The sequence below is a fragment of the Hippocampus zosterae genome, chromosome 13 (genome assembly GCF_025434085.1).
Source record: "Hippocampus zosterae strain Florida chromosome 13, ASM2543408v3, whole genome shotgun sequence".
In the NCBI taxonomy this organism is placed as follows: Eukaryota; Metazoa; Chordata; class Actinopteri; order Syngnathiformes; family Syngnathidae; genus Hippocampus; species Hippocampus zosterae.
Genome location: NC_067463.1, coordinates 7090059 through 7111486, shown reverse-complemented (window position 1 = coordinate 7111486; position 21428 = coordinate 7090059). Strand labels below are relative to the sequence as shown.

General features: G+C 42.9%; 1 protein-coding gene and 1 long non-coding RNA gene across 3 annotated transcripts in view; one reads left to right on the top strand and one right to left on the bottom strand.

The window, feature by feature from the left end:
- The window catches only part of sdk1b (sidekick cell adhesion molecule 1b), a 237723-nt gene that overhangs the window by 200713 nt on the left and 15582 nt on the right, over nucleotides 1-21428 (bottom strand). The gene's annotated exons all lie outside the window — the stretch shown is intronic.
- LOC127613636 (uncharacterized) lies at nucleotides 8572-17395 on the top strand. The gene is made up of 3 exons (XR_007966255.1): nucleotides 8572-8890; nucleotides 16319-16453; nucleotides 17073-17395. It is a non-coding gene; the product is annotated as an uncharacterized LOC127613636 (long non-coding RNA).

The window sequence follows — 21428 nt, the reverse complement described above, 5'->3', positions numbered from 1 at the left end:
ACATACACCAGTAGGAGTATATAAAGCTGTAAAATGAGCAGACGGGAGTCATGATGGGGGGGTTCGGGGGGGCGGGTAGATAGCAGAATATAATGGCCGCTGGATAGCGGGGATGTCAGCAGTGATAAGCAAGCGCGGCAGGCAGAAAGAAAGTGTTAGGGATGGATGATACAGGGAGATGCGCCGAGCGCGTAGGCAGTCACGCAACGGCATTGACGGAGACCCTCGATCAAAAGCGACATCATGAGACTTGACGGAACGTGATGTGACGCAGGGGTGCGCCACTATAGGGATCGCTGTCGCCATTGTCACATCAACACCCGGTAGACTACTGGCTCTCCCATACAACGGTTGGTGGGTGAGATTTTGTCGTGATTGGCTTGAGAGGAATGGTCAAAAACGATCAATCATTTGGCCTATGTGAAGTCATCGCAAAACTTCCAACGAGGTTGCTAGTTCACTTTTCCGCGACAGTGAAGTGCATGTTGTCAGCACAAAATTTGCAGATATGTTTGTAATTTACCGCAAAATCTCGTGAATGACATGCCCCCGTGTAAAATACACCCCCAAAAACACCCTCTACAGAAAGCTTTTTTTTTCTATGTACTTATTAATACCATCCCCCGATTTGTTGGTATCCGTTATTATCAAAGTGAATCATATGAATGAATAAAGATTCCAAATAAACCAAATGAGCCGGTGAGCCGTGATTGGTCGTTACCTGAGCCCTGAGCAACTGTGATGTCATTTTCTGTCGACAGAAAGTGTCAAAATGGCCGCCCCCTGAGTGTTGACTTCCCCTTTAAGCCTCCTGTATGATACAAAATCAAGTGACTTGGATTCCGACTCGGGTGCAGAAAAATGTGATAGGGGAGAGGGCACAAATAATCCACGGCTTGTGTCCCGGTTTATGGGCCACGGTTCGGAAAATGTTTGGTGCCTTTTTGTGCATTATAAAGAGAAGATTACTATTAATTTTGTTGCTCATAAGCAAAAACACATTTTTGTGCAGAAATGTTTTTAATGTTTCAAAATTGTAAGTGATTTTATTTTATTTTTTATGTGAATGACTACCATGTAACTCGAGTCGAGCCACACAGCTGAGGTATGTTAAGGTGAAGAGGCATTATTTACTGCATATTATAAATTCATTCTGAGCGCATGGGAATAAAATGCCCACCCACTCATCTTAAAAAAAAAACTAAAAAAACATTTAATTGTACAAGTACAGGCCACATTCGAGAAGCCGCAGGTGTCCATCCAGATTGTAAACATGAACAACTGTGATTTTTAGACACCCCTCAGAGATGTTTTTTCCTCTGTACCCATACATTATACATATCCCTGATTTGCCAGTCTTTTTTTAAATAAAAATAAATAAATACAGGGTGGCCCGGTAGTCCAGTGGTTAGCACGTCGGCTTCACAGTGCAGAGGTACCGGGTTCGATTCCAGCTCCGGCCTCCCGGTGTGGAGTTTGCATGTTCTCCCCAGGCCTGCGTGGGTTTTCTCCGGGTGCTCCGGTTTCCTCCCACATTCCAAAACTATGCATGGCAGGCTGATTGTACACTCTATATTGTCCCTAGGTGTGAGTGTGAGTGTGAGTGCGAATGGTTGTCCGTTTCTGTGTGCCCTGCGATTGGCTGGCAACCGATTCAGGGTGTCCCCCGCCTACTGCCCGAAGACAGCTGGGATAGGCTCCAGCACCCCCCGCGACCCTAGTGAGGATCAAGCGGCTCGGAAGATGAATGAATGAATGAATGAATGAATAAATAAATACATTAAAAAAATAATAATATTATCCTTGTTCACCCTCAAAAAAAGTACAAGGTCCGCAGAACGTGACAAATGCCTGTCGCACAGATGAACACGTACATGTCACCAGAGACCCAATCACTCAAACCGCAACATGTCAAAATGACACATGTGCCGGAATGCTTAATGCATTTAGGCCTGGCTATTATTGAATATGTGCCTTATATATAATATGCATGCACCTATCCAGAAAGTCACAGACGGCAAGACAAAAGGGAAGCCTTACACACTATTGAAAGGTCTCATATGCATATGCATTGCATACTAATATAAGAATGGTCAAAGGGGCGCTGTGTGTGATGGATGAGACGAGAAACACAATCAATTTTGCAAGCAATTAGGAGATGAAGCCTGTAGCTCAATTCCGCAGTTCACCAGCAAACACGTACGACTTATAAATCACATTTGAAAGTCTCTCTACGCTTAACTTCAAGTTGTCAGAGCTTGATTGGTGATGTAATGACAGGCTTGCAAGGTAAAAGCTACAAGATGGCAGGTCTGAATTGGCCAAGTGCCTGTAAGGAAAGTCTATTCTCAGGTAAAAGCACTCTGGGCGACTTAAAAATCAGATGGAGTGGCTTGAGGATGCAAGTGACTTTGCCTCTTTGTGGGTCCTCCATGCCTATTTTATGAGTCACCGGCATTCTGTGTCATTACTAAGAGATGGAGAGGCTAGCAAAGATGTGCTAAAATGACCACTCACTTTGCTCGGTCCCTTCCCATTTCAAAAAGGACAGTTGTTAAATCATTGAGATTAAAAGTGACGCTCCAGTGGTTAAAAATGTGCTAAAATGGCCAGAGATTTGGTGGGAATTTCCATAAAAACAGATTTGCATTCTCGGGTGACAGGTGTGAACAGCCTCTCTCAAACTTCTATTTAGGCTTGGCAGCAGTGCAAAAGCTCCTTGGAGAACATGAAAGGAAATTGATGCGCAAGACAAAAAAATGGGCATAAAAATGGATGGATTGAGTCAGTCCATATTGTTATTTTTTTCTGTAAAAGTGTGCATTTCTTTTCTTGTGGTGAAGTGAAAAAGGCAGCACCAGAAAGCTTCATAGACAGAAATGTTTGTTTTAAAGCACCCACACTGATTCTCCAAAAACGTGGACAATCTGAGAGCCGCAGTCGAAGGCATTCGCTAATTACATCGGTGTCTGTCTGGAGATTGGTCTTTAATTAGTTCCGTGACCAGACATGTAATTCATAACAATTGCATCTCAAAGCATCTTTTCCCACTGAAATGAATTGAGATGTTTTAATCCGTTCCAGCCTCTCCCAAAACTCCCAAATTATTTTTTTAGCCCTGCATCATATCATCACTGTCCTGTGAAAAACATGTATGTCCATTTTTGTCATTTTTAAAAATGTTTACATTCATCAGGTGTTCAAATTTCAGACATCCCATTCATGTAAACATTTTGAAAAATGACAGAAATGGACATGTGATTCTCACAGGACAGTGAAATAATCTTTTTTTTTTGTACACACTAAATACCTGTGAGTATGATCCTTATTTTTTTGCTGTACCTATTTGAACACATCAAATAGGAGTTATTTAAAGAGTTGTAATATCAAATACACCAAAGTCCGTTGTCAGCAGGTCAATGGCATTTTGCATGTAGGTTAGCATGATACTACTGAGGGCCATAAGGTATCGTAATTTTCAATGTAACTTGATGTTTAGTTTGATATGAAACTTTCACTGGGAGAGGATTAAGCAGACTGAAACCTCTCTTTTGATGAAAACATTCGCTATTTGCCTAACTGCAGCTTATTCTTAAATTACCGTTAGCATTAAACGAGCAGGGGGGTTGTTGCTCAGCCTGTGTTTGCTTGTTTGAAAAAAAAGTGTGTAATTCTCGTTTTATGTTTAGTTTGACAGTAAATTCAGACCCGATTTGAGTTGATACTGCGCTCCTCTCAAGTTTGCACTTTTTGCTTTTCAGCAAGCCAAAGCAAAAAACAAAAAAATCGGCCAAATGCGTAGTCAAATCTTGAAAAACTAATAAATCAGGTCACTTATATCTTGAGGTACCATTAGGTCTATATTTCACAAGAAATTATAATGAGCATGACATTGTTGGCACAATGTCAACTTGCAAGTGTTGTGGCAGTTAAAAATGAAAATAAGAAAAACAATACAATCCAAAATAAATAAATAGGACATTTCTATAACAGTGCTGATCATTTTAGCGGCATGTAAATTTGCCATTGCCTACTCTGCACACTATATTTCATCAGGTCTTATTACAAAACAAAGAATGTACCCTGCTTGCGATGACTGCGGTTGGCATTTGATACATGATTTATTTGTTGCTCAGATTTACACAGTTCTTCAAAGGATCTGCAGAGTTGAGCTTTGTTTTTATGATTCAGCTGTCAAGATATGAACACATTCTTTAAATATGATGTTTCCCCGAGGCAACAAGCAGCATTCCCAATGCATTCGAGTGCAGTGCATATATATATATATGTGTGTGTGTGTGTGTGTGTGCGCAATTTACTGCCTGGGATCCACAAGATGCTTGTAATTGGGTCCCATCTTTTTGTTGTGTGCTTTGCAGCATCTTTATCAAACGTGTCTGCCGATAGATATCATGGCGCAGATCTGCGAGTAGTTCCTCAACTCCAGTATCAGCTTGTGAACACCCGCCTGCTCTTGACACTATCTTCTCCCAAGTCTCTCTCTCTCACATGCCAGAGGAAAAAAAAACACACACTGATCAAGAGCTACTTTTTGTGCCACAATAGAACTTTTTCCACAAGAACAATTTTCAAAAGCATATCGGTCTCAGTGCAGGAAATGTGTGTGCGTGCGTGTTTTGGTTTTGTTTTTTCAGGGGGAGGGGCGATTCTTTGTGTGATAGATTAAAAAATAGCAAGTGGAGAATGTGGACTTGGAGCGTAAAGCAAGGGGAGCTTTGCTGACTACAAGCTTGGCCAAACTGCAGACGGTAGTGAGACAAAATGGATTAGGTCCAAAAAGTGGGCACGATATGAAATGCAAGCGTGCATGTAAAGCTCATCAAGCTAATGCAGCTACAATCAATTAGCTGGCTCTCTTTTGAACGCGCTTCTCTCAATATGATAGCGATGTAGTTAAGAATCGCTTACAGTTAGTTACATGATTGTTGTCTTTTTAAAACAAGGAGAGGAAAGATGATGTGCATTGAAGGATGCATATGATAGACCAAAGTCAGATAAAAGCAGACAATTCCATATGAGATTTAGTGCACATCGATATTGAAATGAGTAAACAATTGGAGGTTGTGGGTTTTTACATATAAAATATCTTTTATCCTCGCACACACGGGGTGAGCCTTACTGCAGTGTGACGAATGACAGAAAGACATCTTTTAAGGTTTCGGCACTGTTAAAACAGGATTGGATGTGGAGCGATAACAACATTAGCATATGTTTAAAAGACAAAAAGTACCCGTTGTGAGAGAGCACACACACAAAAGAAGTTATTACAAACAAGGCTACCCATGAACCCTCTGTCACTCGCTTGTCATTTCTTTTCTCAGTTCCACATTCCTGGCCCTGTGTGTGTGGGGGGGGGGGCACACTCCCATATTTAGGAACACAAATAAAGCTGTGGACTTTTTTGGGGCGGGGAGGTGGATTTGTGGCTTAGACCAAAGTGATGTGAAATGACAAAAGCATTCTCAGGCTCAGGCAGACAAAGTGTGTGACCTCCTGTCACCTCGGTGTCAATGCCACAGACCCGCCATCTGACCAGTTATTTAACTCTGTGTGTGTGTGTGTGTTTGACAATGATGCATCTACCTTGTGAAGAATCAATCCTGTGCACGTGACCTACAGATTAAATCACCTCTACAAGGAAACTGATTACCCTTTCCCAGCAAAGATGGTCACACACACACACACACACACACACACACACACACACACACACACACACACACACACACACACACACACACACAGGCCAACGCGTGCACAAAATACCCCAAGACATGCATCATCTGCGGTATCAAGAAAAGTCGGTGACCTCCGAACTGAACGCATCAATTACTCAGACATGGTAATGATTTACCAGTTGTATCAACCCTTCTGTCGTCTCTCCTCCTTCTTAACATTAGCGCCCCCTTCCCTTGCAAATTACCTGTCAACGGCAGGGCACGGGAGGGGAATGAGGAGGAGGGAAAAATAATAATAGACACTCTGTCATGCCTCTTTCCTAAAACTTCAAACCGGCAAGGCAGTGTCGTAATTAAAATGGTAAGCCGCATTACGAGTGACGAATGCGCAGAGTAGAGGTAAACATCGAGTCAGGAGGCCTGTTTGGCAATGAAACGAACTGGCTCGACGAATAAATGCGCAGCTAGATGAGGAAAGGACTAAACTGCGATTGTTCTTCCACGGCGTCAGCAGCGGAATACTAAACAAGTTGATTTCGCCGAGACGGTAAAAAAAAAAAGGCAGCGGAGTGAGCAGAATAATGGCCGCTGAAGAGGGAGAGCGATGATATGGACAATATCGCACAAGACTGCTTTTTTTTCCACCCTGCTGAAATTCAGCCAAGGACAATGAGAACATGAGAGGGGGAAGAGGATTAGTGTGAAAAGATGTAGATACAATCCCAGTGCTGCAAATAGACATTTAAATGACACTGCTGATAAAGAGCAACCCGGCATCGTGAAGAAACGCCTCGGATACCGACGGCTTACGCAAATCGAGTGGTTGTTTGGACTCGATTGTTGAGTAATCGAGTCATGTAGTGAAAGCGAGTGGGCGGCTTGGCTGCAACCCGCAATCAATTGATTGTTAAGTTTGAAGGAAATGTAATCACGTACCGATATATGGGTTTTTTTGGATAGTTTTTTTTAGTTACAATAGGGGTGGGAATTTGAAAACAAATCTGTTCTTTCAAGATTGGGATAAATTATTTGATCATTAAATATTTACTCTCGCTTGCCAAAAGCCATCTGGAATAGGCTCGATCTCACACGGCACCCTAATGAGGACATGCTCTATAGAAAATGGATGGGTGGACATTTATTCTAGCAACGATCATTATTTTTGTGATTATTATTATTGGCAATTCCATTTTTTTTTTAAATGATGCTCTTCTTTGGGCCACAAGTTGCAATAGAGTCAACATAACATTAGTTAGTGTTTGCCACAATCAATTCAAGACATGATGAATCAACAATCACCGGAGCTCTTAATAATTGATGAATTTCCTAACCGATTACACTGCCCATTGTCCTGCACAGAAGTATGGGAGGCACAAGCAGGCGCGCTCGGATATCGCAGAATGGAATGTTTTTGAGATACGATCACCACACAGGGAGTGAAACTATCGCACTTCGTTATAAGCAGCAGTTTGGTAAATAGTGAACAATTCTTCAAAAAAGCAATTTGAAGCTTTGTCTTGCCGGAGGCTGTCAAACTCAACGTAAAACAAAAAGAATTTCATTGTTTATTCAAAACAACCACAAAGTTTAGCCTCTCATGCCGCTAGCTTAATGCTAATGCTACTTACTTTGAACCGACCGATTTAATGGGCCAAGTTTTGCAGCTTGTTTTTTTTTCTCACATAAGACAAAAACAGTACATTCAAAAACTACTTTGCTGTCGAAAAAAATAACACCCTTTTTTTGGGTGGTTTCGTCGTTAGAAAGTTAAACAAATATGGTACATAAAATGTTGGGCAAAAAAGATATTTTATTCATTACACTGCATGTATTTTCTAGTTATTTGTCCGATTAATCAGTTATTTACCAGCAATCAGAAATGTTCTTGGCCAAATACTGAAATCGGTCCATATCAGTCACGCCCGACGAAATACCATCGATGTTGTAAAGCTATAACCCTTTAAGGTAAGAATTTTAGCAACGCATGTAGCAAGACAACTATTTTTTTTTCCTTTGTCTTCTTTGAAGAACGAATAATATTAGTGCTGTTCTGCTGAACTGAAAGGAGATGTGACGTCTCAATGAACACTACATCCGTCTGTCTGTTTTATACCACCCCCAAGTGGCCACGGTGGCCAAACCAGAACGAGCAGCATAAGAGCTATTTAATTAATGGGGTGTGACAAAAAAAAAGTTTCATTCACGTGCGTCTGCGTTTACAAAGCCGCTCGAGAGTAGAGTCTGCTACCTGCTTGCATTAAGATGACGAGGAAGTATAGTCACTGCTCCTAGGCGATGATGCACTGAGATCCGTCCCCTCTGGACTAGCAAGGAGTTGACGCTAACCAATGCTAATTTTGGCGCTAGTTCCGAATCAGCACTGGCAGCAGCTCAATGTGAAAGAGGTATTCGAGGAACCAGCCTCTTGGAAAGACGAATGGTCGTGGCTGACAATATGACAATGGCCTCGTTCAGTCTGCGGACGTTTGGTAGTTACCGTGGCTTCCGAAAATTTGTGATCTGAAAAGGTAGGCCACTCTTATCGTGCCGCTCCCTGTGATAGGAGTACGAAATAGTACAGCGCTTGATGTAATGGCTTTCAGGCTCCCCCGTTCTCACCCTCTGTTTCGCTCACTCTCGCGCATCATGGCACGTAGCTCGCCGACGGGAAACATGCGCACAAACTGCTCCACTTACAAAGCAAATCTTCACTCCAGCGCAACCCCCCCCCCCCCGACTCTCTTTCGCAGTAGTCAACTCAACATGACATACATACAGCTCTGGAGAGTTGTTTTTTTTTAAGCTTTACCTTAAACCTGAACTGGTTTGTGTATCAAAGAGCTCCTGTGCATGCAAGTTCCATCAGGTGCCCTCGGTTTAAGTGAGTGTGGTTTGTGTTTGCACACTCCTCTGAGACCGCTATTGGATCCATTGAGATGAATGGCCTGTCTGTATCTCCTCTATACAGCTGACACTATCAAATAGCCACTGCCTTTCTCTCTCTTTATACTCCACTCACACCGCTCCCCTTCCCCGCCCCCCGCCCTCACTCCCACCCTCCACTTCGTCTTAACCGCCGCACGCCGGTTTCCTTGTACTCTCGCCGCCACCCTGATTTGTTGTTTACGATCAGAGCCAAGGATGACTGGCATTTTATCTCGCGGACGAGGGGAGCAACAAAGATAGAGAGAGTAAGTAATGGAAGCAGAGCGAAGGAGATTCAAAGGAAGCCGCTCTGTGTGTGCCAGCATCTGTTGCTGCAGGGCAGAGACAGAGAGAAGTGTGTGTGTGTGTGTGTGTGTGTGTGTGTGTATATGCACGAAGGAAAGCGTAATGGGTCAGATGACTTCCGGCAGACCATTTGATGTCTTATGTCCCCACGTTGTTCCTCTGACAAATGCGCGGATATAGACTTGATTATTTTCCTTTTCCTCGAAACTTTTCCCCCCGTCTTTTCCTTGTCTAGGACTTTAAAAGCTTTCTGCCAAACATTTAATGGTCAGACCTGTTGGGTCAAAGAAGGTGAAAAAGCAAGAATTAGGTGTGATTTTTTTTTGGGGGGGGGGGTTGTTTTCTTTGAACACAATGATTTTGCGTGATTCATTTGGTTCACAAATAAATAATGTACCTGTTCTATTTTTATTTCTTAATCTGTGCAAAATATATTTGGGTGTTTCAGCACCTCCATATCTACTTTGGAAGCATAGTTTTCCAATATATATTTTTTTTTAATTGGGACGTTCCACTGCATTTTTTTTCCTCCGACATAAATTCCCGAAGATGCCAAACATGAAGTTCATATGAACATGATACCTGAGTCCTGAGTATTCTGACTCATTTATGACATTTACACTTGTCTGACCGATATATCGTGTCAAGTTCAATCTTCTGTGCAACTTGGTCCTGAGTGCCGAGTGGGGGGCTATGCCTCATTGAGAAACATTAGCGGCTCAAGTGGGCAGCAAGAACTCCATAAATCACAATGTTCAAGCCCATAATTCTACTACCGTTACGGACCGCAATCATTTTATATTCCACCACAGAATATAACCTGGTGAGATATGCGGCGGATCCCGAGGGTCGGTCATTGGCATCGATTGTAATTCGGTCAAGACTTGACCGTTTGCTAACTTTAGCATGACTGTTCATGGCGTTTCATAACGCACAATGTTGAACAGAGAAAATGTGAGCATCAATAAATAGCCCACATTGTGTTTTATAAGCTGGTGAGTCATGTTAGACATACCAGATATGCTAACATGATCCGATGTCTTCCGATAGCTCTAAAGTAGGATGTCAAGTGCCAACATTAAAGAAGCGATTATTTGCCTGGAAACTGCCAAACACAAACTGAAAATATATCAGTCAAGGTTAGCTGGTTGTTTGCAGGCTTTTGAGGCGCTTCAAAGCGGTTGCCCGTATATTTGTCTAGACAGCGCTTTTGTTGGTTCTGCGATCAGCGCCTTCGGATGATAATGACAGCGCAGCTCCAAAACACAGCAAAGCATTTATTTGACAGATGAGCCGTTTGATTTCAGTTCGCACGGCAACATCGAGCGGATCGGCAATGCGGGTGAGGACCCGCAGCGCAGGAAGTAGGGGCTAAAATAAAATAACGAGAAGTTTTTTTTGTTTGTTTTTTTTCCAAAGTATTTCAACACCGGTCACTCGGTTAAGTGCTTGTTTTTCAAGCTGTTGAGATAACCAGGCTTAGCAGCCCCTATTCCTTCATCCGGCAAAATCTTCTCCTACTTTGCCTTTCACTTTCCTCTTCCAACTTGTTAAAATCAAATCCTGCCTTAGCCTCTTAGAGAAAAGCCGTGGCCCATTTTCTTCGATTTTACCGTGCGCCCCTTCGCATAATAGTCTACAAGGTAATTCAGAAGGAAGTTTGGTAAAAGTCGAAAGACGGAGCAGAAACACATCCAGCTTCTCCTTGAGTTCATGAATCTCCGTATCGATATCTGTGTGGATGAACAATTAATTCATCCATGAGTAATTTTGGAGATGGGACAATCTTTCTCTGACCGTTTTGAACCCCCCTTTCCATTCCATTGGCATAGCATAGTAAATGCTGCCCAGAGGTGCTGCCACAGGTTGGCTATCATTGAATTTACATAAAAACAACCTGATTACGATTATCTGACACTATGCACGGTACGATATGCCCTTATGAACCACGGGTTTCAAGTTTTGCACTGTGGGCAAACACTCAGGGCGAGTTAAATAAAACACAACATTACACAGTTGCTCATCAATTTTCCATACCTCGGTAATGTTTGTTTGTCTCTTCCACTTACAAAGAGCAGAATACTTTTTTTAAAATATAGCATGTAGGAGGTCGTCACGTATCCTCCTCTCTTGCAGAAAAAAAATCACACCTATGTTTAAATTCACATTGTCACTTACATGTGTCAAATGTCACACTGCCTCCGTCAGTCAAAGTACGTTCGAGCTCGGCTCTTTGTGGGATATAGCGACCGGGCCGGCCTGCGAATAGCATAAATACAAATGCTGATAAACATTCATTATACATCCATCCATCCATCCATTTCCGATCCGCTTTATCCTCACAAGGGTCGCGGGAGGTGCCGGACCTATCCCAGCCGTCTTCAGGCAGTTGGCGGGGGACACCCTGAATCAGTTGCCAGCCAATCGCAGGGCACACATAGACAAACAACCATCCGCGCTCACACCTTGGAACAATTTAGAGTGTTCAATCAGCCTGCCATGCATGTTTTAGGAAAGTGAGAGGAAACCGGAGCACCTGGAGAAAACCCACATAGGCCCGGGGAGAACATGCAAACTCCAGACAGGAAGGCTGGAGCCAGAATCGAACCCTGCACCTTTGCACTTTGAGGTCGACGTGCTAACCACTGGACCACCGAGCTGCCCTCGTAATAATAAGACCGATTTTTTAAAAATTCACTCCGACTAGTGGACAGTGGCATACTTTAAATTTTGGATAGTCTCCAGCCATGGAATTTGGGCTTGTTAGTGTGTGTGCGTGTGCGTGTGCGTGTGTGCGTGCGTTCGCTTTCAGAGCCCGGGTGATCAGGTCTAAAGCTGTGTTTAGGAGATAAAGCAAGTCATTAGTGATTTCTGCCTCTTAAGACCCTTTAATACTTTGGATGGGACCCTGTCCAGAGGTTAGGGTGCAGAAATGTGTGTCTACTGTACTTGTGTGTGTGTGTGTCTCTATCTATGAGGTTACACATGCATGTGGCGCTGTAATCCCATTCCTTCGCCAGGGATAACAGATAAACATTGCAAACAGATTTGAGTGAGTTTAACATAGCTGAAGCGGCAACGAAGCTCCGAAACAAATTGAAATGAATGCTTCATGTCACTGATTGCAAGCAAAAATTTTCACCCAATAACACTCCAGCAGACTATTTCTTTTTCATGCATCTGCAGCACACAAGTCCACCCCATCATATTGCCCCAACGCATCCCGTTTGCGTTGTCGTGTCCGCTCTCATTTGAATTTGTCCTCGTTGACACTTTTCATTGACACGCGTCATTGTCTCGCTTCCTCTGCTTGCAGCCTGAGCCGTGAGAATGACGGAGGCAGTCGAGGGATCGAGATGTGGTGGGATGAAAAGGGGTTTATAGGCTCATAATGTATCAGAGGGCTTTTTGATCAGCATTTAGTGGGCTTAAAAGAGCTCTCAATCAATACGACTACGGATAGATGAATGGATCTGCATCTATCTCACGGGGTGTGCTGGAGCCTATCCCAGCTGTCTTCGGGCAGTCGGCAGGGTACACCCTGAACCGGTTGCCAGCCAATCACACAGCACATGTAGAGGAACAACCATCTGCACTCATAATCACACCTCGGGACAATTTAGAGTGTTCCATTAACCTGCTGCATGTGTTTTAGGAATGAGGGAGGAAATTGGGAATACCCGGAGAAAACCCACGCTGGCACGGGGATAACATGCAAACTCCACACAGGAAGGACGGAGCCAGAATCGAACCCTGCACCTCTGCACTGTGAGGTGACCCTACCTGAAAAGTCAATTCAGAGATTTGTTTCTAGAAATGCCGCACGTTTTCAGCAATTACCTTCAAACATGTATAAAGACCGGAAACTGTAGCGCTGAATTATGGAGATACTGAATTAAACCGTTTCATCCATTTAGTTGACCTAATTTTTGGGGGTGTGGCTAATACTGTGCTCAGTGACGCAACTGGGTGCCGGCCCCGACTATATGAGAATGCAGCACTTGTATTTGCCTCAGTGGCCACCTGGTGCAATTGCGAATTACTTACTTGGACAGTAGGCTCCACACAAAGTGGCTAACGCTAAAGCTAGTTAGCAGCTGGCAAACTGTTTAATCTCATTCACTCGCTTCCACTGCGCTCAATCGACCAGGCCTGCCTGTCTATTGCACGTTCACATTCAACGTCTTCAGTGAGCAAAAATATTTCCTACCACTCACATGCATATCCTATATGTTAGTATTCAAGTATATGCAGGAATTTAAATATATATTATTAATAAAATACGACTCGCCATTTTGGCAATTTAGTCTATTGCCGGGAAGGTTAAGAACACAGCCACTGCTCAAGTTTACTCTAATTAGTTAGCCTATTTCAACCAACGCAATGTGCAGTTAGCGAGCAAAAATTAAATCTTCCACGGATGCCCAAATTTACATATCGGCTCGGTGTCTCTGCTTAAAATCCCTGTGTTACGCATTTAATACACAAAAACAAACATGCACTACACATAAATTATCGCTCAGAACTCCAAGATGCTCCACTTGTGCGGTTCGGCAAATCAGTAAAGGGCTCCTTAGTCATCAAACAAATGAATAAATGAATATAAATGATTTAGGGGCGAATAGCGTGTTGGATATCAAAGAGAAACGACACTAAATAGACAAAAGACATGGATTAAAGTTGTACTTAAAAAGGCATGCAAACAGAAAAACACCGACAAATTAGACCAAAATCCAGCTGCGAATATCAACCTCACTGCCTTACTTTTCCCTTCCTTCCTTCCTTATTTTCCCTTTGGATGTAAGAAATATATATTTTTTTAAATTCAGCATCTGATATCAACATTTTTTTCCACTTGCCCAGTGTAGTTTGAGGGCTGAGAATATGCAAACAGCGTTCACATTTACCTCAATTTGAAAATCAATATGACACAATGAATATTTCGGTAAATAAGCAATTTGTAAAGTTGAATGATTAAGGAAAATACTGACACCCAGGGACACACGCACACTCTCCCTCTCTCTCTTGCTAATTGCCTTGTGCGAACAAAGAAAACCAGAAGAGAAGGAATTTGCGCCCAATAAAGACGAGGGCTTTATGGTTGCGAGGTAACGACGACGCGTGAACCCCTTGGGCAGGAGAGAGGCTGAGCTGACACACACTGTGCAGCAACACAGCCTCAAACAACATGGTGAGGGGTAATAACTCGTTTTGCTGTTATTCAAAAAATTTTGATTGGCAGCAGACGCTGTCGCAACATTGCAGATGTAACAGCCAATGGAAAATGCACACAAGCTTTCGCCGCCCCCCCCCCAAAAATATTTCCAGCTATTGAACATAAGAAGGACCCGCCCCTTTGTGACAATCCACTTCTTCCTTGACAATCGTGACATGCTTTTGTGCTTTTGTTCAATAAAGACAAATACAATACAGTAAGTAGAGCACTTATTCTCGCCATTCGCTAGATGTGAAGCTAGCAATACATCACCGAGCAGGTTGTACTCATTTTCATCATTCATTCATTCATTCATTCATTCATCTTCCGAACCGCTTGATCCTCACTAGTGTCGCGGGGGGTGCTGGAGCCGATCCCAGCTGTCTCCGGGCAGTAGGCGGGGGACACCCTGAATCGGTTGCCAGCCAATCGCAGGGCACACAGAGACGAACAACCATTCACGCTCACACTCACACCCAGGGACAATTTAGTGTTCTCATTTTCATCATTAAAAAAAATAAATAAATAAAATTAATCAAGTGATTATTTTGTGATTATTTTGGTATCTATCATCGAGGTATAAAATGAGGTGGCATCACACAAAAACACCCACAAAAGCTAAATTTAACATTAAGATGTTGACTACGCGGGCGGCCCGGTAGTCCAGTGGTTAGCACGTCGGCTTCACAGTGCAGAGGTACCGGGTTCGATTCCAGCTCCGGCCTCCCTGTGTGGAGTTTGCACAGAAAACCGGAGCACCCGGTTTTCTCCGGGTGCTCCGGTTTCCTCCCACATTCCAAAAACATGCGTGGCAGGCTGATTGAACACTCTAAATTGTCCCTAGGTGTGAGTGCGAATGGTTGTTCGTTTCTGTGTGCCCTGCGATTGGCTGGCAACCGATTCAGGGTGTCCCCCGCCTACTGCCCGGAGACGGCTGGGATGGGCTCCAGCACCCCCCGCGACCCTAGTGAGGATCAAGCGGTACGGAAGATGAATGAATGAATGAATGAATGTTGACTAAGCTGAAGACTTTCATATACGAGGGAATAAAATGTTGGTTACAATCCAAAAGGATGAAACTTCAGAGACATTTAATAGTCAGTTGCAGCGTAGTAGGTGGGTTTTTTTTGGGGGGGGGACACTCTGCGTAGGTTAGAGTTAATAGTCTCTTCATGCTCATGTTTCCTCCTCTGTCTCCTTGTTGAGTGAATTGAGCACTCTTAAAATTTGATTTGAAAGAAATGAAACTCATGCTTACCCATCACCGTGGCTTCTAGCTTCAGCAAATTAATGTGCCACTACATTTAAAAAAAAATTCCCACATTTGGCAGGCTAATTCCCACCCTGCGTGCCCATCATGCAAACAAAAAATTAAAAAATAAGTATTCCCAACCACCTATCTCCCTGATGATATCATGCAGGAGAAAAAGCAATTTATTAAGCTGTCTCTGAGGAGCCGGGCATAAACTAAACTGCTTCCATGGCCTACTTAAGCACACTCGCCGGAAAGGAGACCCTTGTTTTTCTGCTTTGCCGTGCTTCCATTCATACAAAAAATAGACTACCATAACTCTTTAAGAACTCCCCGCAGAGCTTCATCAATGATCAGGTGAATAAACCACGAATGGAACCTGCCGTCTATTATAATTTGATGAGCTGTGAACTGACGCTGACAAACCGTTCCATGTCCCCCGCAGGTAGCAGCCAGTCCGAGGGGGGCTCTGTTGCTATAACAACCAGGAGAGTCAGCCAACTCTTCGTGACCGGGCCGCCAAACTTTGCTTTGACCCTTTTCTTTCATTCTTTGGGGATTGCTGATAATCCCAGAGCCACTTTTGAAAAAGGGCGCAGAGGGAGCAGAGAGAACAAAAAAATGAAAGGAATTTGGGCTTCAACACGAGAGTCGGAGTGACAACGGCGCTTTCACGTCTCAATAAACAGTCTGCGGATGAACTTTTGTACCAGTTGGGAAATACAGCAACACTGTCGTGAATTTTTCAAAGACTGCAAATCAAAGTGTTTCGTAATGAACAACTCTAATTGAAGTCGATTCTTTCAAAAGTGTCTTTTATATTACTTCATAGTTTGTTTGACTTTATTTTAGCCTAAGCCTGAACCTATAAAACCAAAATATGTACTGATATGATATTTTTGTTTGTGTATCACAATGTAGGGAAGCCCGGTGGTCGACTGGTCAGCATGTCAGCCTTGCAGTGCAGAGGTCACGGGTTCGAATCCGGCTTTGGCCTTCCTCTATGGAGTTTGCATGCTCTCCCCGTGCCGGTGTGGATTTTCTCAGGGTACTCGGGTTTGCTCCCACATTCCCAAAACATGCATGGCAGGTTAATGGAAGACTCTAAATAATAGGTGTCAAACTCAGGTCCTGGAGGGCTGCTGTCCTGCATGTTTTCCAAGTCTCCCTGTTGCAACACACCTGATTCGAATGATTACGATGGCAACCAGCTTAGCATGTGCCCTGCTTCTCACCTCAGCTGGGAAAGGCCCTAGCTCACCCACGACCCAAATGTCCTCATTAGCACTTGAGAAAAAAATATATATAAAAAATAACTAGATGCATGGATGTAGTCACGACATGAATCGCACTACGTCCCTGGCGTAGTTACTACACACACATTGTTTGAGACCCAGGAACTCTTGTGGAATTGCCAAGTGTTGCGTGCAGCTTACCCGAAATATATTCACGCACACATGGATGAAGACAATTTTCCACTGTTATTTAAGGCGCACACAGGCGCGCGCACAACCGTGCCTAATTCCATTTCACTAATACAGCCTCAGTATTTACAACCTGCTTGTTGAAACAGGTTCCTGCTTAATTAGATTAAACAATTGCATGTGTTTGTGTGTGTGTGTGTGTGTGTGTGTGTGCGCGCGTGTACTACTCATTTACATGCGCCGAACAACAGGTGAGGCGTGGAGACGGGCCAAGACGGTGAGCAAAAAACGCGGCGAGAGGGAGAGGCTAGACCTTCGTTCTATATTCATGGAGGTGGTGTAGATCGTTAGCTCAATAAATTAGAGCCTCGCGGCTGTGGATATCACACTGCCATATGTCAGAGTGAGAGAGAGAGAGGAGAAGGAGGCAAAGGACTGGTAGAGAGGAAGAGACGAAAAATGTGTTTGTTACATTAAGTGTGAATAAATGCATACAAAATGCAAACAAGAAGCAGATGCGACGCCTCGGTGGTGAGGCGGAAAGTTGGGACGGAGGCGGCAGGGTTGCCGAGTGGAAAGGCCAGAAGCTAATCCTGTAACGTTGAACTCCCAGCAGACTTTGAGCACAGATGATCATCTTCATGCCCGAGGCCTTTGGAGCTCCAGCATACGTGTGACAGAGATTAATTGATCAGTTTAAAATGAAAATGAACATATTAATTAGGACTATGGAACGTGTTGGTGCAGAGGATGACCTTATTATTGACTCTGCTAAGAGAGAATCCCAGATGGCACATTGGGTTATTAAGTGATACGCATGTACATTTAGCTACTGTAATATCCGATTGGGTTAAGTGAAATCTGCTCGTGGGAGACTGATCTATGTCCAATTTGTTTGCATTTTATAACGGACAACAGAGGCGGTAGCTTCACTGACAAGTGCCTCAATTTCCGAGGAGGCATGGACCGATGACCGATTTGACGGTTTACCGTGGTTGGAAAGAGTCATGGTTTCATGAAGCACTAATACTGGTTGTCACCGGCAAGGGTGAGGACACGTCTAATGAAGGAGCTGAAATCTCTGAAGTTAATTGCCTCCAATTACCTTTATTTTTTCCACCTCCCCGCGCAAGCAGAGCGGGGAGGGGTGAACAGTTACACACGGAGGAGGGAGGGAGCCAAACGCAAGAGACACTGCGCAGACACGGGTGCCTTTTTGCTGGATTGATAACATGTGCCCCCCCCCCAACCCCATCCATTGACTGTCCTTGTTTGCTATTCTGTTTCTTTATTAAACATGAGGCCTCTTATTAAAAGAAGACGGATCAGAAGCATGGGTGGAGACAACAGGCATCTTGGGGAGTAGGAGGGTTGCAAGTAGCAGCGTGTAAATGTCTGCCATAACATCTTGCATCATTGTCTCGGGTGAGACAACGTGAAAATGTCGACACACGCTGCCAGAGAGGTTTTAACACTCCTGTTTGTGGTCGAGGTGCAAAAGGCACGCAACCACACGCTCACCAACCCGAGAATAGCCTCTCGCGACAACAATCAAAACGCAACCCACAGTAGAAAAGTGCAGAACGGAGCCTGGCATCATAAACTGCATATCCGTATCTATTAATAAGTCCTGCAGCCTACACAGGACGCAAAGCAACATTCCTGCCCGCCTTTAACTCTCTTGACTCTCTATCACCCTCTGGCTTCACTGTCTTTTTTTGTTTGTTTGGAGGGGAAAAAAAAAAAAGAAAAGAGGAGTGGAAACTCCAAAGTGGGTGCTCCACAATCTGTTCGGTGCCGCTGGTTGATTTCCAAGGTGTTTCATTTCAAAACAATTTCAAAATTAATGAATTGTTTTCCGGTTCAAACTGCTGCCGTCATCAAGTCTCATTAACTTCACAGGCAACGTTCCAGGACAATACAAACAAAAAGTTACAGACCACAGTGGAGGGCAGCAAAGTAAAAATAAAATCGGAAAACTCCCTTGTTTTTCTTTTCTTTTTTTTAATTATGGAGGTTGCATCACTACACCCCAAGCCGTAGACGCAAGCAAATATCTATTTTATCATTGATCCGTTTTAAAGCTTGATGATCCTCCCCACAATCTTAACCTTTCGCGCACCGTTATAAAATCTAAAATACTTTTAGATCCTATTGATTGTTCGAGTAGCCCAATTCACATAAAAATTAGTATAAATATATACTAATAGACATAGACACATAAAAGTAATACAGAATAAAATGTTCTGTGAGGTGCCGGAATCATTTTTGTCTGCCGAGAGTCACCAGGCTCACTCTTGTGTAATCATTTTTAAATGCTGCTATAATCTTCCATAACAAATGACGGAAAAAAACGATGACTTAACTACACCCATTTATTACTACCCATCTGACAAGCCACGTTCCGTTTTGTGCTATTCAAATTACGTTTTCACGGCAAAAGACCGAAATGTCGCAGTAATTTTGACGCATAAACTTTCGGAATTTTCACCCATGCAATATTTTGGATGGAATTTTTTTCAGCAAAACTTAGCAACCGATTGGAAAAGTTTGAGGGTGCGTGTAGACAACCGTAAGAAGCTGAGTGTTGGCATTCCTCGTCAGGTTCGTATATTATTTGACTCTTTTTAATATCTCAAATGCCATCGGTGAATTTTCAGGCAATACTTCATCAGCCATTCCGCACGTACATATTTGAGCGCGACGATTCGGTCATTATCTTCAAACACGTAAAATGCATTTCGAAACCAAAGTATGAATTTACTCTACATGGACTTTTAGACACACTCCAAAAATTTGTGGTTCAAGTCCAAGAAGAAGGAGCAGGAGGCTCCACTAAGACACACTTTTTTTTCCCTTTCAGCTGACTCGCTTGCTTATTTTGGAAGTCCAAATTCAATTGCAAATGAGAAAAGCAGCAAAAGTGTCACAGAGAAAAATCTTTGTGCATTCGGGATATAACGAGCGATACTTTGCTGCCAGTTCGTTTTATATCTGTTATCCATCAAGTTTGGGCTGGAAATGACCAAAAATTGCCTTGTCGCTATTAGAATATGAGAGAGCCTCGGAATGTTTCTTCATGTATTATTCCTTTTCTACCCAAACATACGCAGACACAGAAGTTTTATTCATGAGTTTCCAAACTTCTTTTCAAATGTTTAGCAGTAAATATTTTGATATCTTCCAAATTTGCACAAAAAGAATTTCTGTACAATATGAGTCACAGACCTAAGGGGCATTAGTACATTTTATTTATACTTAAAGGCTGCAGCGGAGCATTATTATCGTGCGTAATTGCTATTTTATGTGAGAAAAATATGCTTGACTAGGAATTCAGAAGAATTGAAATTATTTTGTGAGCTCATTTATTAATCTTTGCCGGTCCTAATTGGCGGTGTTTAGTATTTGATCATGGTCTGGACTAGAGTTGTTTTTGGATCTTTTTTTTTTTTTTTGGACGCGAAATACAAAAAGTGATACATACAATTTGTTTATGTCTATTTACTGATTCTTTGGACTTTCAACCAAATAGATGAATCATTGTTAACAAACACATTGCCCTAACGGTAAGATTATATAACACCTTACACAAATCGAACGGTTTGCCACCCCTCTTCGGCTCCATCTCTCTCCTGCTCTCTGTCGTCCGGGTGATCGGCGATTTATGTCTTTAAAAGGAAGTATAAAAGCAAATGCAACGGGTGAAACGAACTGTGAGATTAAACCAAGCCTCCTTCGCCGCCTCCCCTCCTCTCTTTATTATCTGAGAGCTGTAATTAAAAAAGTGGTCTTTGGTTCTCGCGCAGTGCTAACAAGCTAACTAAAAGAAACACAAACCTCAGCCACACACACACACTCAGATACACACACAGATTGGTATTTTGTCGTGGTGTTGAAGAGTAGTTTCACAACTCACACTCGCACCATTTTAATTGAATTTGTAGTATGTGTGTGTTTTTTTCCCCCTCCTTGGTGCAATTTAGTCAACTGTGAAAACAGGAATAGCAATAAACCGTGTTGAACCCAAACTGCGGTGCGGTTCTTTTTTTTTTTTTTTTTTCACCTGTCATGAGAAAGCGGTCTGATCCAACTGGAAAATGAGCAAACCATTTTGAGAGAGGGTGCGCCGGACCATGCTACAAAAATAATGATAATAATAATAATAATATGGCTGTTTTAGCTACTATCCTAAGCTATCCCGACCTCAATCCGATTGAGTAATGAATTTCTTGCTTTTTCGAGATTTATCCATGAATGGTTTGTTTTGCCCATCCCTTCTTCCAACAAGCAAATGTCTACGGTCCAAATTGTCGATTTGAACTGGTATCTTCTCGAGGTTATGTTGTCATATCGTTGTAAATGTCTCGAATCAGGGGTGTCAAACTCATTTTTGTCGCGGGCCACTTTGGCTTTAGGTCTTTCCTCGGAGGGCCGTTAGGACAGTGAAACCACAAAAATGCTTCATCGGCTTATCGCATTATTACTTGTGCACAACAGATGAATGGATTACTAGTTTTGAAATCAGTCAAGTCAACTGTAATAGTTTGTTAAATAATTGCTAAAGTGAGTGTAAACCGGGTAACATTTTGCATGATCTACACATAACA